This window comes from Ischnura elegans, chromosome 5 (genome assembly GCF_921293095.1).
Source record: "Ischnura elegans chromosome 5, ioIscEleg1.1, whole genome shotgun sequence".
Taxonomy (NCBI): domain Eukaryota; kingdom Metazoa; phylum Arthropoda; class Insecta; order Odonata; family Coenagrionidae; genus Ischnura; species Ischnura elegans.
Genome location: NC_060250.1, coordinates 86,698,914 through 86,711,697, shown reverse-complemented (window position 1 = coordinate 86,711,697; position 12,784 = coordinate 86,698,914). Strand labels below are relative to the sequence as shown.

At 37.9% G+C, this 12,784-nt stretch overlaps 1 protein-coding gene across 1 annotated transcript in view; it reads left to right on the top strand.

Moving 5' to 3' along the window:
* Positions 1–4,862: 4,862 nt before the first annotated feature.
* Positions 4,863–12,784, top strand: part of LOC124159189 (high affinity cationic amino acid transporter 1) — a 57,779-nt gene continuing 49,857 nt past the window's right edge. Inside the window, exon 1 of the mRNA XM_046534820.1 lies at positions 4,863–5,040. The gene's annotated coding sequence lies outside the window, so the exon portion shown is untranslated. The remainder of the gene's footprint in view (positions 5,041–12,784) is intronic.

The following is a 12,784-nucleotide window of genomic DNA, read 5'->3' as shown; positions in this document are numbered from 1 at the left end:
GATTTATTTTCAACGATTTCATCGTTTCTTTGTCCTAACAAACCCGAAGTACTTCAATTGAACGTAGCTTCCGCAATATGGGAGTAGTAGTCTGTTAAAGAATATTATGGACAAGCTGCAGGAGAACAGTAAAAATATCTGCTGTCAGGATGCAGGAAGACTGGAATTATTCCGCTCAAAAAAATGGAATTTTTCCGAAGGCAGTCTTGGAAGAGAGCCTGTCGTCATTACCAGGATTGGTTGGTAAGAACTTCATAGAAGAGCTAAACAAAAATAGAGAAGAGGTTACAGGATCCTGTGCCCCCAAGAGAAGAAGAAGCGAGGGTCCTTTGAGGTGAAAAATATCAATTCGGGAACACCCAGTTCATCGCTTACAAAAATTCTATAGCTTTGCCAAAGCATAAAACACTTGTAAATTAAGTAAATATAGTTTTTTATTTGTCGAAGTTGTGACATTATTATTCTTTTAGCGTACTTTGTAACAAAACAATTGTCACGAAGTCACCCCACCGATCCCTTTTTATATTTGCTCATATTAAAGATACAGATATTTTGAGGACATTATCTTTAAAAGGAAGGTTGAAACTATCATATCATATGGATGATGTCATCCATTTCAGTTTATGTTAAAAATTGATCAGCGTACGAGCGAAAACGTGCAAAACTTGTCACAAAGTCACCTCATTCTACGGTAATTTATAAAAAGGGAAAACTGAATAAAACCATCTGAATCTGAAAAAATCTCACCCAATGTTCCGTTCTTTTCTGGAATTTAGTTCTAAAAATATTATAAATGGGTATTATCGTACTGATTAAAATTTAACCCACACAATCGTTGATGCAAAAGACAAGGCACGTCAAGGTTATTGAGCAGACCTTCCATTGTGAAATATGAATGGATGACAATGCAAAAGAAATGGTTGAAATGGCGATAGGTTATTTTTATGCTATCTACCTGAACAGAGGGTGTTACGAACAGAAAGAGCACAGTAATCTTATCTCAATTTATATTTTAAAAAATAATGCCATCAAATCATTTTAAATCGCTTTGGCTTGGCAATGGAGCATGATACGATTTTGATTTCACAGAATAAACTTTCACCAACACGAATGCATGCTTAAGTCCCCGGAATGCAGTGGCGTAGCAAGGGGGGTCCGGAACCCCCTCCCCCCCCCCCCCCCCCCCCCGAAATATAAAAACACAATTATTGTCCTTCATAAAAGAAAAAAAATATTGAAAAATTAGGAATTTACAAAATGTTTCTTTGACAAATTAAGTTTTTTCGATTATGAAAAGTGTTCGAATTAGTTTAAAACCCATTAACTTAGTGCTCGGTTTTTCAAAAATGTTCCTCCTTGTTTTGGATCCCCCCCCGAACGAACTGGCTACGCCACTGCCGGAATGAAAAAATAAACTATGCTGCCTTGTTTGCATTTGTGTCGTGTGGTGGAAGAACTAGAAAGAAGCTGTTAATTCATATTGACGAGTAAAACGCTGGATACCATTGGACATGAGAGTTTTTCTTATTATTCCCAAGTACGATATTTGTGTTTGCTCAGAACCTAAGGCTGAAGCCGGTGCAGCAGATTAATGACAGAGATTAAAATTATAGCAGCCATACAAGAAGGTTTCAAGCCATCCCATATGAAAAAATTGTATAAACCTGTATAAAATTTGTATAAATTCTTACACTGTCAAGACAATTGTATGAGAATGTATACAAATTTTATACAGGTTTATACAATTATTTCATAGGGGATACAAGATTACGAGGATAAAACCATATAAAATAATAAAAATATATAAAAAATCATGCAATGACATGGATTTCTCCGAGGCGTCAAATCGCCATCTCGGATGAATGTTAGGACTAAATTAGAATCTAAAGCGGGAGTGAGATTGTCAGGACTGAGAGCCCGAAGGATTTACTCTAATGGGTGCGAGCTTAGACATACTATGTTCCTAACCTCCCCATCCTTTATTTAGAACTTGAGCTCTATCTAGAGCCTTTTTCTGCTGTTTGAATTCTTCATCGGTTCCCGACGACGCACGCCTCTTCTAGTGAGGACCTAACTTCTTGTGCATTGTGTGCCAACCCTGCAGAGTTTTTACCAGAAGGTCGCTCGAGTCATTCAACCGGTGAATGGAGCACAGATTCATCGTATAGTCGCATCTATCTGACACTTAGGGGAGGGCATGGGAGGCTTGCCGTTCAGGAGGGCTGGAGGATTATTCTGCTGAGGAGTAGCCTCGACCTTGTAAAGTATCGTGTGTAATGGACATCGGAAAATGAACTCAAATTTAGGTTATTTGCTCAGAAAACAAGAAGGAAGCAATAATTCTGATGACGCTTAAGTTCAGGCAAGGAGGGATTCGAATCCAAAACCTAGGGCGGGCGCATCTCTCTCGCTCGACAGGTCATTTATAGCGACTTATCACGAACTTACACTATCTTGAAAATTTCTGGTTACACTTATTAGAAATTTGCCTGCGTCTTATGACGAAATTTTTATCTCAGTATTTTATCGGAAATATAAGTTTCACTTTGACATACCAACAGATAAATGTTGGCAGGGGTTTACTAATAATACGTTTTAAAAACGAGTGGTTACTTATTTCGGCCAGAAATATACTATTTACATGCCTTCACACGTGCACAAAAGTCCCAATTTCTATGTCATCAATGCAATTCTTTCACATCGGAGCATTTCTTTGAGATATAAAATTCTGAATACTAGGCTCACATAACACATTTTTGATGGTATTTATCCCTCACGGATCACCGAAAATATCATACTTAACACATGTCATATGGTAACGCAAGGAATTATTAAATGGACCGTATTAACTTTCTTTAACGACTTAAACATTTCAAGTTGATACGGAAATTTATATCTCACGAAAAAGGCGTAATAAGACCGGTAGAGCGGGAGTGATTCGTCTCCTTTAGCAATAACTATTCTGCAAACTCCAACTTATTTTGCCAACGCATACAGACAGGATGTTGGAGCCTCCAAATGCTATTATAAGCCTAATTTAGGCATAAACTCTCCAGACTGCAACCAATTTTCCTACATTAAGGAAGAGTCAACACAGAGGTTTTTCAATTTTTTATTTACATTCGGAAGTTATAAATCAATAAGTCTGAAATAATTAAGTTCAGGATAACTGAATTAGCGGTAGCAGGGATACATTCGGTTAAAAGCTACCAAGGTATTGGAGAAAAACTAAAATTTTACAGTTTTACGAAAAATGTTCGCTTTTAAGTCACTAAAATAAGAAAATATATCTGAATCTCGGATTTGATATCATAATTCAAAAATTTGTTTTTCAATAATTACAGTCGGTATTTATCAAAGGAGAAATCGATTTCCATTTAGTTGAATCTTGAATATCACACTGGCAACCCTTTTTAACTACAGTCATTCTTTAAACGGAGCTATACAGTATTTGCCAATGCCTGATCTAAGTGACACGCTAAAACGAAATCATTGTTTTTTTTGCATGCATTAACAAACCTATCAAGGTGAGTTAGGTTGTCTTTTCTGTTCTGATGCACATTTATCATATTCTATATGTTAAATACTGTTCTTAAAATAGAAATTAAAATTATTTAGAGAAGCTATCTGCTTATGATTAATTATTTAATAATGCAATATAAAAGAGGAGTACCTTGAAAAGGGGGTGGATTGAGATCGTTATTCTGTGGGAGGGAGATACATACGTTCACCGAATAACCGGTGCGCCTGGAGGGTATGCAACCCTCCGAATTTATCAGTTATTTTAGAGAATATCTCCAGAAAAGTAAGTAGAAATGAAGCACATACGCAAAATGTATCAGTAATTTAAATTGAACGGGTTAATTAAACATTAGATTTAAAACCACATTCTTGAATACTAATTTTCCATTTTCCGTGGAATTACGTCAAGCGGTCGCCCCCTTAATTTTCTTTAAGCTCTTTCGTACCTATGCTATAACCACAATATGTTCTTAATGGCCGATGTCCAAGAACTATACATCATATCATTGTTATATTCGTCACTGAGGGGCGTATCTAAGAGGGAGATGGAGCAGGGGATCCTATTGAAATGAGCAAAATCAAGAAAAAATTACGTAGGCACAGCAGCCTGAATTAGTTCAAGGAATCATACGCGAGTTCATGGGTGAGGCATACAATAATGCTCCGCCATATTCAAGTTATAACTTGTATAGGTATATTGAATAAAAAATATCATGGGATTTCCAATATCTTGAAATGATTTGGCCTGGTTACGTCGGAGAGATAGTAAGAAGAAAAATATCCATGAAGTGCACTGACAGGCGTGACTGCCTCTCGCCACCGACATTTTGCTCTGCGTAGTGGCCAAACAAACGCTCATAATTGTTATCCCTTCGAGGGATGCCCACCCAAAACGAGAATCTACATACACCACTTCTGCCAGTGCTCGGAAGGATTAGAGCTTCCCATTTGCGTAGGTAGTACTAAAGTTGAACTCATTCATTGACACTTGCCGGGGAAATTAGCTCCCGCTCGCGGATATCCCAGCAGAGTATTGCCGTTTGAGCCACGCACTCTAATTCACTCCCATTAGTATCACAACACCTTTCCCGTTCCGCGGTCCGACTTCTATCTCGCGGAATCCGCTGCTATCCGGGACAGCTTCTTCCTCCTGCCTGCTCAGGGAACGTTTTCACGAACTGCCGAGGCCGCAGGAGAACGGATAAACCCACCAGCTGTATCCATATCCCTTCCCGCGGACGATGCAATTTCGTCTCCCCGCTCTCCTCGCCCCCACCTACGCTCTCCCCCCTCACCCCACGCCAATCTCCTTTCACATTTCCAACAGTCACGCCACCTCGCGAGCTCGAGGGCCTCATTCACCGGCGCGACTCCGACCGTGCTACCCGTCCGTCACCTGTGGCCGCGGAAAAGAGCTCTCAGCCAGCAAGGCCCCGCATCGTAATCGTCACGAGACACAACAAGGGAACCCGACGCCCGCCGTTGGAATCCCCCGGCGACGACCCACGCAGTAGACCGGTAAATGCAGCAAAGATGTCCAATGCAGTGATTCCTATTAGGCTGTAGTTTCCATAAGCGACAATTATAACGTTTCAGCGATAATTCCGTATGGCGTTATCAATGAAGGTTAACCACGGAGTACCCAGCGGCGTACCTTTACGGAGTCACCCGCGAGTGCACGTGATGTACGAATATTGCGCATAGGAAAATATAATTTGCCTTGACCGGTACTCGGGTATCTCCGAAATTCGATAGGTATTCAAAAACTTCCATAGGAGATAATAATGTCTCGGTGCTTTTAATCGGTATAACACCAGGCCAGATCCCGGGAGATCTTTGCTAGAACAGTTATTACCTGTAATCTACTAGTAAAGGCCGCAAGTGTCCAACGTTCAAAAGAGATCGTCATAAATTTTAACTCTGCTGAAAGACTAATGTCTAGTATCCAAAATTTTGTTGGGTCTCTGCCTTCTTAGCCTCCACCATAAGGAACCTGCATGTATGTTATCTTCGAAAACACGAGATATCTCACAGGACATAAAGCATAAGTATCATGGCCAAAAATATTGGAAAAGAAGTTCGCAAACAAGGGTGGGGTGCAATGTGAAACGCTCAATTTCTCGAAATTTCCTCTTATTATGAAAGTTCCAATTTTTTAATTCGGCAAAAAATAAAATGCTGACATACTAACTATATAAATTTATTCCTATCAGTTTTTTGTAATGAATCTGGACTCGTCTTTTCATGTTTATTTTTAGCAAAGCGAATATCCAACGTATCGAAGTCATCATCGTCACTGAAGCAAGAAGACAACAAGTTTTCTCTTGTCACTCTCACGTGAGGCGCCACCCCCCTCCAGAACACCTGAACGGAATTTACTGCGACGGTAAAATTGCGTGGATGGCTTGCGGAAGTCTTAATGTCAGGTTCCAAGAGAATAGCGACACAGTTTCCGAGTTTTCGGGTCATGAGAAGTGAACGAGAGCAGTAGCGACCAGAAAACCGGCCGCGACTCAGGAAGTGGAGACGCCGGTAGAGGCTCTCCAAGATCCTGAAGCTAATTTGCAAACAGAATTATAAAATAAAAAGATAAAGGACTAAACGAAAAATTATCTTCACGGTTTTGGGGTGCTTAAAAACAAATTAACCCATAGTGGACGCCGTCTGTCACTCTCTTAAGAACCAACGGTAAGCTGCCGCACTCGCTGTAATAAAATTGAGTTAAGTTGTTCCTTCACCGTCCTGATGCCTGTTCCGGGGTTTATGTCTCCATTCCACTACTGTGTCCTTGCTGAATATTTCATTCCAACAGTTTTTTCGTCTATGACTCATGGTATAAATTAAAAAGCAAGGAAGAAAAACGCAAGTGATCCAAACACTGAGCAGCAAGGAACGCGCCGGAAAGGCGTGCCTTTAAAGGAAAATACGGTCGTGTCAAAAAATGGTTTTCTAGCATTTGGTACACCATGATTCCTCATTGTAACTTTTAATAAAGGTTTTTAAAAAAGCGGAAGTTTTCGGAGGGGCTTATTTTTAAAAACAATGTGGAAAAAATGTGTTTGTTTGCGTTCCGGTACCTAAAATTTAGGAAATTAAGCACTGACTGAGCGCTCACAAAGTTTCACTCTAATCCAAAATCGACTGGCCCCCTTACAAATTTTCTCGTTGATTTAGCCATCTTCCATTCAAATTTTTATTGTGAACGCCGCATTTGCTCTATGGGTACTTAAATTCTTCCGCGAGGTCCTCCCCGTGGTGAATTCATTAATAACGTTTTCTACTATTTCCGGCCGTTACACGGAACTCAATGATCGCGATGAACTTGCAGAGCGTGAATTGGTGACATTTTATTAATTAAAAATTTACAAAGAGATCTGGAACTGTTGCTTTCACAAGAAAGTCCCTTAACAAAGAGGAGAGAGTTACTGACAGGGTCGAACCCGGAGAAAGTGACTCCTTTTTTAGAAAAAATCTTCTCGGGTTACCGCGCGGTATCCCGAGAAGATTTTTCTAAAGTTGTTCGCCGGGAAAGTGTAAAATCATATATGACTCCTTTTTTGTTTAAGAGGTCGGTCCGGGAGAAGAAGCTTATGTCATTCTCATGGAATTTTTAAAATATGAACTTTCTAATATACTCCAGAAAAATAGACTTTCTGGTAATCCTTATAAGGAAATTGCATTTGAAAATACGTATGTTTATTTTTTCTCATAGCGATATATGTTCAAGCGAACTAAATTTGTTTATTAATTTCCTAACACGTCTGTCGGTCTGCAAAAAATTTACATGACCGGACCTGTCGGCTCTTCGCTTTTTAAGAGTAACTGGATGTTGTAATTTAAGTCAAAGTACCGTATTTCTCCGAATATAGTCCCCCTCTGAATATAGTCCCCCCCTTATATTAAGGCTTCAGTTTTGGGAAAAGTTAAAAAAATGCGTTTGATTATTGTCCTCCCCTTTACTTTTACCTTGGGCATTTAAAAAAAAAAAATGGGACTATATTCAGACATATACGGTATGTGAATTACGTTGAAGTGGCGCGACGGACGGAAAAAAGTGTTATATCAAACATAAACTGAACGAACTTCATGAATGCCTTACGCCAACAGTATTGTTTATGAATCGCCCAGTCGCGAACCAACCTCCTTAAGACTAAAATAGATTGAAATAGAGCAAATACGTTTAATATTTTGGGATAAGTACCTCAGGGCAGCAAAGACATTTAATGAAATATAATTGATATAAGTAATTAGCAAATTTTTAGTAGGAATACTTGCGTCTGACAAGTATTGGAGCTATATAACAAATGACCGTTAAAGCGAAAACAGCTTTCCTCGGGTGAAACTATGGCTGCTGAAGCTAGTTGATTAAAAACAATACTTTAAGGTGGGTCAACTCTTCTCGGGATTCTCACTGGGGTAATTTTTATTTAATGGCCAACGTTTCAAGCTCCGACTCGGGGCTCATCCTTAGGGCTGAATGTTGTTTTATAATTTGAGGTTTCGGTATACAGGTTGATACGTTTGAAAAAGAGTTTAGGTATATTATTAAAACGTTGTGCACTGCATTACTCGATTTTAACTCAAATGGATCCAATTTTTATTAATGAAATTTACCGTAGAAGTTCATGGCATAAATAATGCCAGCACGAAATACACAAACGGAATACAAAAATTGAGATTGAATTTCTGTTCACGATGAAAGAATAATGTTTCGCTTCAGAACGGAAATTAACGCCACGGCTTTCATCGAAATCCATCACATTTGTACCTATGCAACAAGTGCGAAACGCCGGTAATTGCTTCCAATGCCACGTTCTGTATGCATATTTTATATTTCCCAACAGACGAAAGGACTGACAGATAACTTAGATTAGATAGACCACTAAGAGGAGCACATACGGTCAAGATACGACAATGGAAAACAATGGAGATTGATCCAGTAGGTCAGTGGCAATTCCTCGTATCAATGAAGATACATTCCCATAACTGATATCAAATACTATACGGGACCTCGTGCATTGAATAAGGTGCTACACGTCAATACATCCATGACGCAAGATTTTTATAATAAGCCCATTTTCCCACATTTACGTGACCTATTATTCTTCTATGCTTAGTCAACGATTGGTTTGAATGCTACTCCACGTATTTTATTAAAAAAATAGAAAAAATAGGTATGCCACAACACAAGATTTCAACATCTGTCGGGGATGTGTTTTGAATTCAACGTTTACATTTGATAGGTAGTTGTAGACTTGGGTCGCATAAAAATCGTTATTTTGCTAAGAAACATTTATCTAAAATATAGTTTTCCTCTCCTAACTGCTTATCCGAATATTTTTTAGGCCCCAATGGATAATGAAAAAATGACGTATTCATCCATTTTTTTGAGGCGGGAACGATTAAAGTCCTCGATAAAAATGAGTGATATTCCGTCCATACATTTGGTAGGAAGTTAATTCACGAATAAAATATCACTTTTCTCCGTGTATTTTTCTGCTATTCCTTAAACACCATATCTTAAAATCAATCTTATGAAACTCAAATTGGAATTTGCGCAAAATTCAGATATTCAAATCAGCAAATTATAGGAGGATTAGGGCACCTGGGAATGCTCAAGTAAATGGAATAGAAAAAAATGTAAAAAGGAATAATGCGGTACAAAAGGATAATTTTTTGCGAGAATAGTGTATCAAGGATAAATGTATTATCATAATATGTGATTATTTTGAATTGATTTTTGACTATTGAATTAACATGGTTACATGTCCTGGGTTACTTATGTCATGATTTTCGCATTTTTTGTGACTTCACCTTATTTATATGAGATGACATGACAGTGGTTTCCAACTACTTACTGCTTTGGAAATATATTTATACCTCCGGCAAAAACTTTAATTTCATCAATAGGGTTTTTTCTTCATCAAGTAAATTTCTTAATTCATAAAATAAGTATGCTGCTTTCATAGAATGTCTCTCTCAGCAGGAATACTCAGGTGCAGTTTAAAATAAATTTATTGTTTCATGACGAATTCTTAGATAAAATCAACGGCTAAGTAATAAGATAATACTTAAAACCGGTCAGTATGACCCCATTTTCGCAGCGCTAGAAGTGAGATATTGCTATCTGTTGGAAGTTTAGCTAAGAGAAGAAAATTTATGTACAAACAGTCAAAATAAGTCTCTACCCTGTCGATTTTAAGATTGGAGTTGATGCCAGAATAAAACACTACAACCATTTGCTGCGTACGAGAAATATTTTCTCGACTTTTCGAAGATCGTACCAGAATGCGCCGAGAATTATACTGGATGTACAAATATCTATTCTGACAATACCTGCCTCTCTGGAGTTTGAACTTGCCTTACGATAAAGATTTTGGATGCCCAAACGTTTATTGCCGAAACAAGGCCAAAATTACCACTGACATTAAAATTCTAGACTAACCTATCTCTTGAGTTGCTGAATAATCATATCGAGGTAGTCGACCAACCTATCGACCTTGATAACCGACACAAAGCATCGGTTCGTGATCCTACTTTATTGCACTGAAAAGTCCCACTCAAGTATATTTCCACTTTCATGCCTATCAATTTTTATTTAAGAACAAAAAAGGCATTGATTGACCTAAAAAAATCGACGAATGTAGTAAAAATTCAATGATTGTCTGGTGTTAGGAGTTTTTTCTTCACAATCAAAACATTCAGCAATATATACCGAGTGCGAATTGTTATCTGCGTAATACGGCTTCGGCATCGCTTGTAAACCGTAGGAAGATAACCTGAGAAAATTTATGACACCCTAAAATGGTACCTATTTGATGGTACTTAATGATGGAGGAATACCATTGATCAAAGTGCTACGAATATGAATTTAGTATGAAAAAAGATCTGATGCTTTCTCGGCGTACGCTGGTAGTGAAGGCTGGTCGGGTGATCCACCGGGCAATCTCCTTCATGGCTGCCGACGTTTCGGGGTACGAGTCGCACTCCATCCTCAGGGATGAAGAATTCGATTAAGCCCTGAGGGTGAAGTACGAAACGTCGGCAGCCATGAAGGAGATTACCCGGTGAAGCACCCCAACAGCCTTTACTACCATGAATTTAGTATGTTACAGAACACACGCGCCATAAGTTTATTATCTACAAGCCAAAATTCTAGTACTTGAAGTTTACCTCTGCGTCTGGGAGTAAATAAATGAAGTGGAAAGCGGTTATGAGATAGAGGGTCAAGGTGGGATATTCTTAGCAATTGTGATCCATCACATCGTTGAATTATGCGCTTATGAAGTTAATTTACGCTAGTTTACATCAGTATCATCTTTTTCGTAGTGGATTACAATAATGTTATAGAAAAAGCCTTCACTTAAAATACCCGGGAATCTTTTTTTCAGATTTCAAACTTACTATCATAAAAATAGGACTCAAGTTAAGAGGTCAGTCAGAATGCTAATTGGTGTCCATTACTGTAATTCTAAGTACTTGGAAGAGAGACATATTTTCCAGGAATTATCCGAGAATTTTATAGGGCTAAAAAAAATACACTCCTTTTCTTAGCAGGAGCTTCATCACTAAAACATGCTATCTTAAAAATATTTTTTTCGGATAAAGGTTTTTAAGTATATTAACTACTCATGTTAAATCTCTTGACAATTTCATTTTAAAATTGTGAACACTTTATAAATGAAAGAACAATTCTGTATTTACGACTTATGAGCAATAAATACTACATGATAAACAAAATCTCAGTCTAAACACCCAAATGAGATGCGTCCGTACTATTAAAAATCCTGTAAATGCACAATCTGACAGAGGCTGGTGACGGTATCGGGTGAGAATTCTCATTCAGAGGGCCAAAAAAGAGGGAAAAAGAGACATGTTGTTGTCGGCACTGTCTAGCTTTCCACTGAGTCTCAATTCTTTTTTTTTCAGGCGTTTCATATCTTATCTTGAATACCATGGCTGGATATGAAGATCAAAAGGGAAACAAATACTATTTAGTCCACCATAAACTGGTAATACCTTCCGTTTGTCTTAGTTATACTCGAAAAAAAGGAACAGAAAAAAATCCTTACACAAATATAACCAGTTTAAAGAAAAAATTTGAAATGAGAACCTGCGCTAAACAATTCCACTTTTTCACTATTTATCAGCTGAAATTTTGGAAATTCCGTAGTACTGGCCTATTTGTTTTATGCCATTAGAGTCTAGAGACAGAAACAAGGTGCAATGCTTAATTACATTTTTTCCTCTAAGCTGCGTGTATTCTACATTTATTACACACATTCTACACTTGAGCAGCACTTTTAAACGATTACACCATTTCATCATAACTTCTGTGACACAAATGAGCTCAACTTTGAACACAAATGATTGAGAAGAAGGCGATGCCTTCAATATATCAAGTAGTTGGCCGACATTTTTGGCAGGTAAAATAATATTTGATTTATTAGAAATTGGCTATTTTTAATTTTCGATTAGAATGTTGTGTAACAGCTTTTTAACCATGAGTCAATGCAAGTCTAAGCTTTTTATGAATGACAGATAAAAAACTGATTGACATAATTTTGGAAGTCTGGCCGTCAAGATAAGACGGGTAGAAATTCTTCATTTGCCGAGGGATTCAACAAACAAGTTGACAGCCCTCTCCGTCACGTTTGAACATTGATTTTTTTAATATCACCTAAGAAAATGCAAATTAATACAAAACTTGCAGCGGCGCAACGTTCTGCTCATTCAGGAATAATTGGAAATCATCAGTATACTTTTTTAACTCTCAGACCACCAGTTTCGAAAACATATTATTTATACCTAGAATTCTCGTCGCCCTTTCCGTGGTAATATTCCTACTTTTATCGTGAGAGGGAGTGGGGAAAATATCTCCCAGAAGCTGCAAAATAGATAGCGCCGAGGCAGAAAGTAGCTCTTAAAAGTGAAGCTTATTTTTAGGTGTGAAGGTCGACGCTTACGAAGCGCAACGGAATCTTAGTTATACTTTCAAATGCAAATATCTGGAATCGAGGAATGACTTCTCATAAACGCGATAGGGAACTAATGTTAACCAAAATCCAAAGTTCCGCTGGCAGATTTGCGCAGAATAGCTCGAAAACTTTCTTCCCACTCCATTACACTCCGGCAGGAGCGAATTAAGAGAATAAAAAATAAAACTGATAGAAACACTTCTTAATTTATTTTAAATTTTTTAATGATCCGTAATCTGTAAAAATATTGATATTTGTGAATGTTAATAACTATAATTAATGTC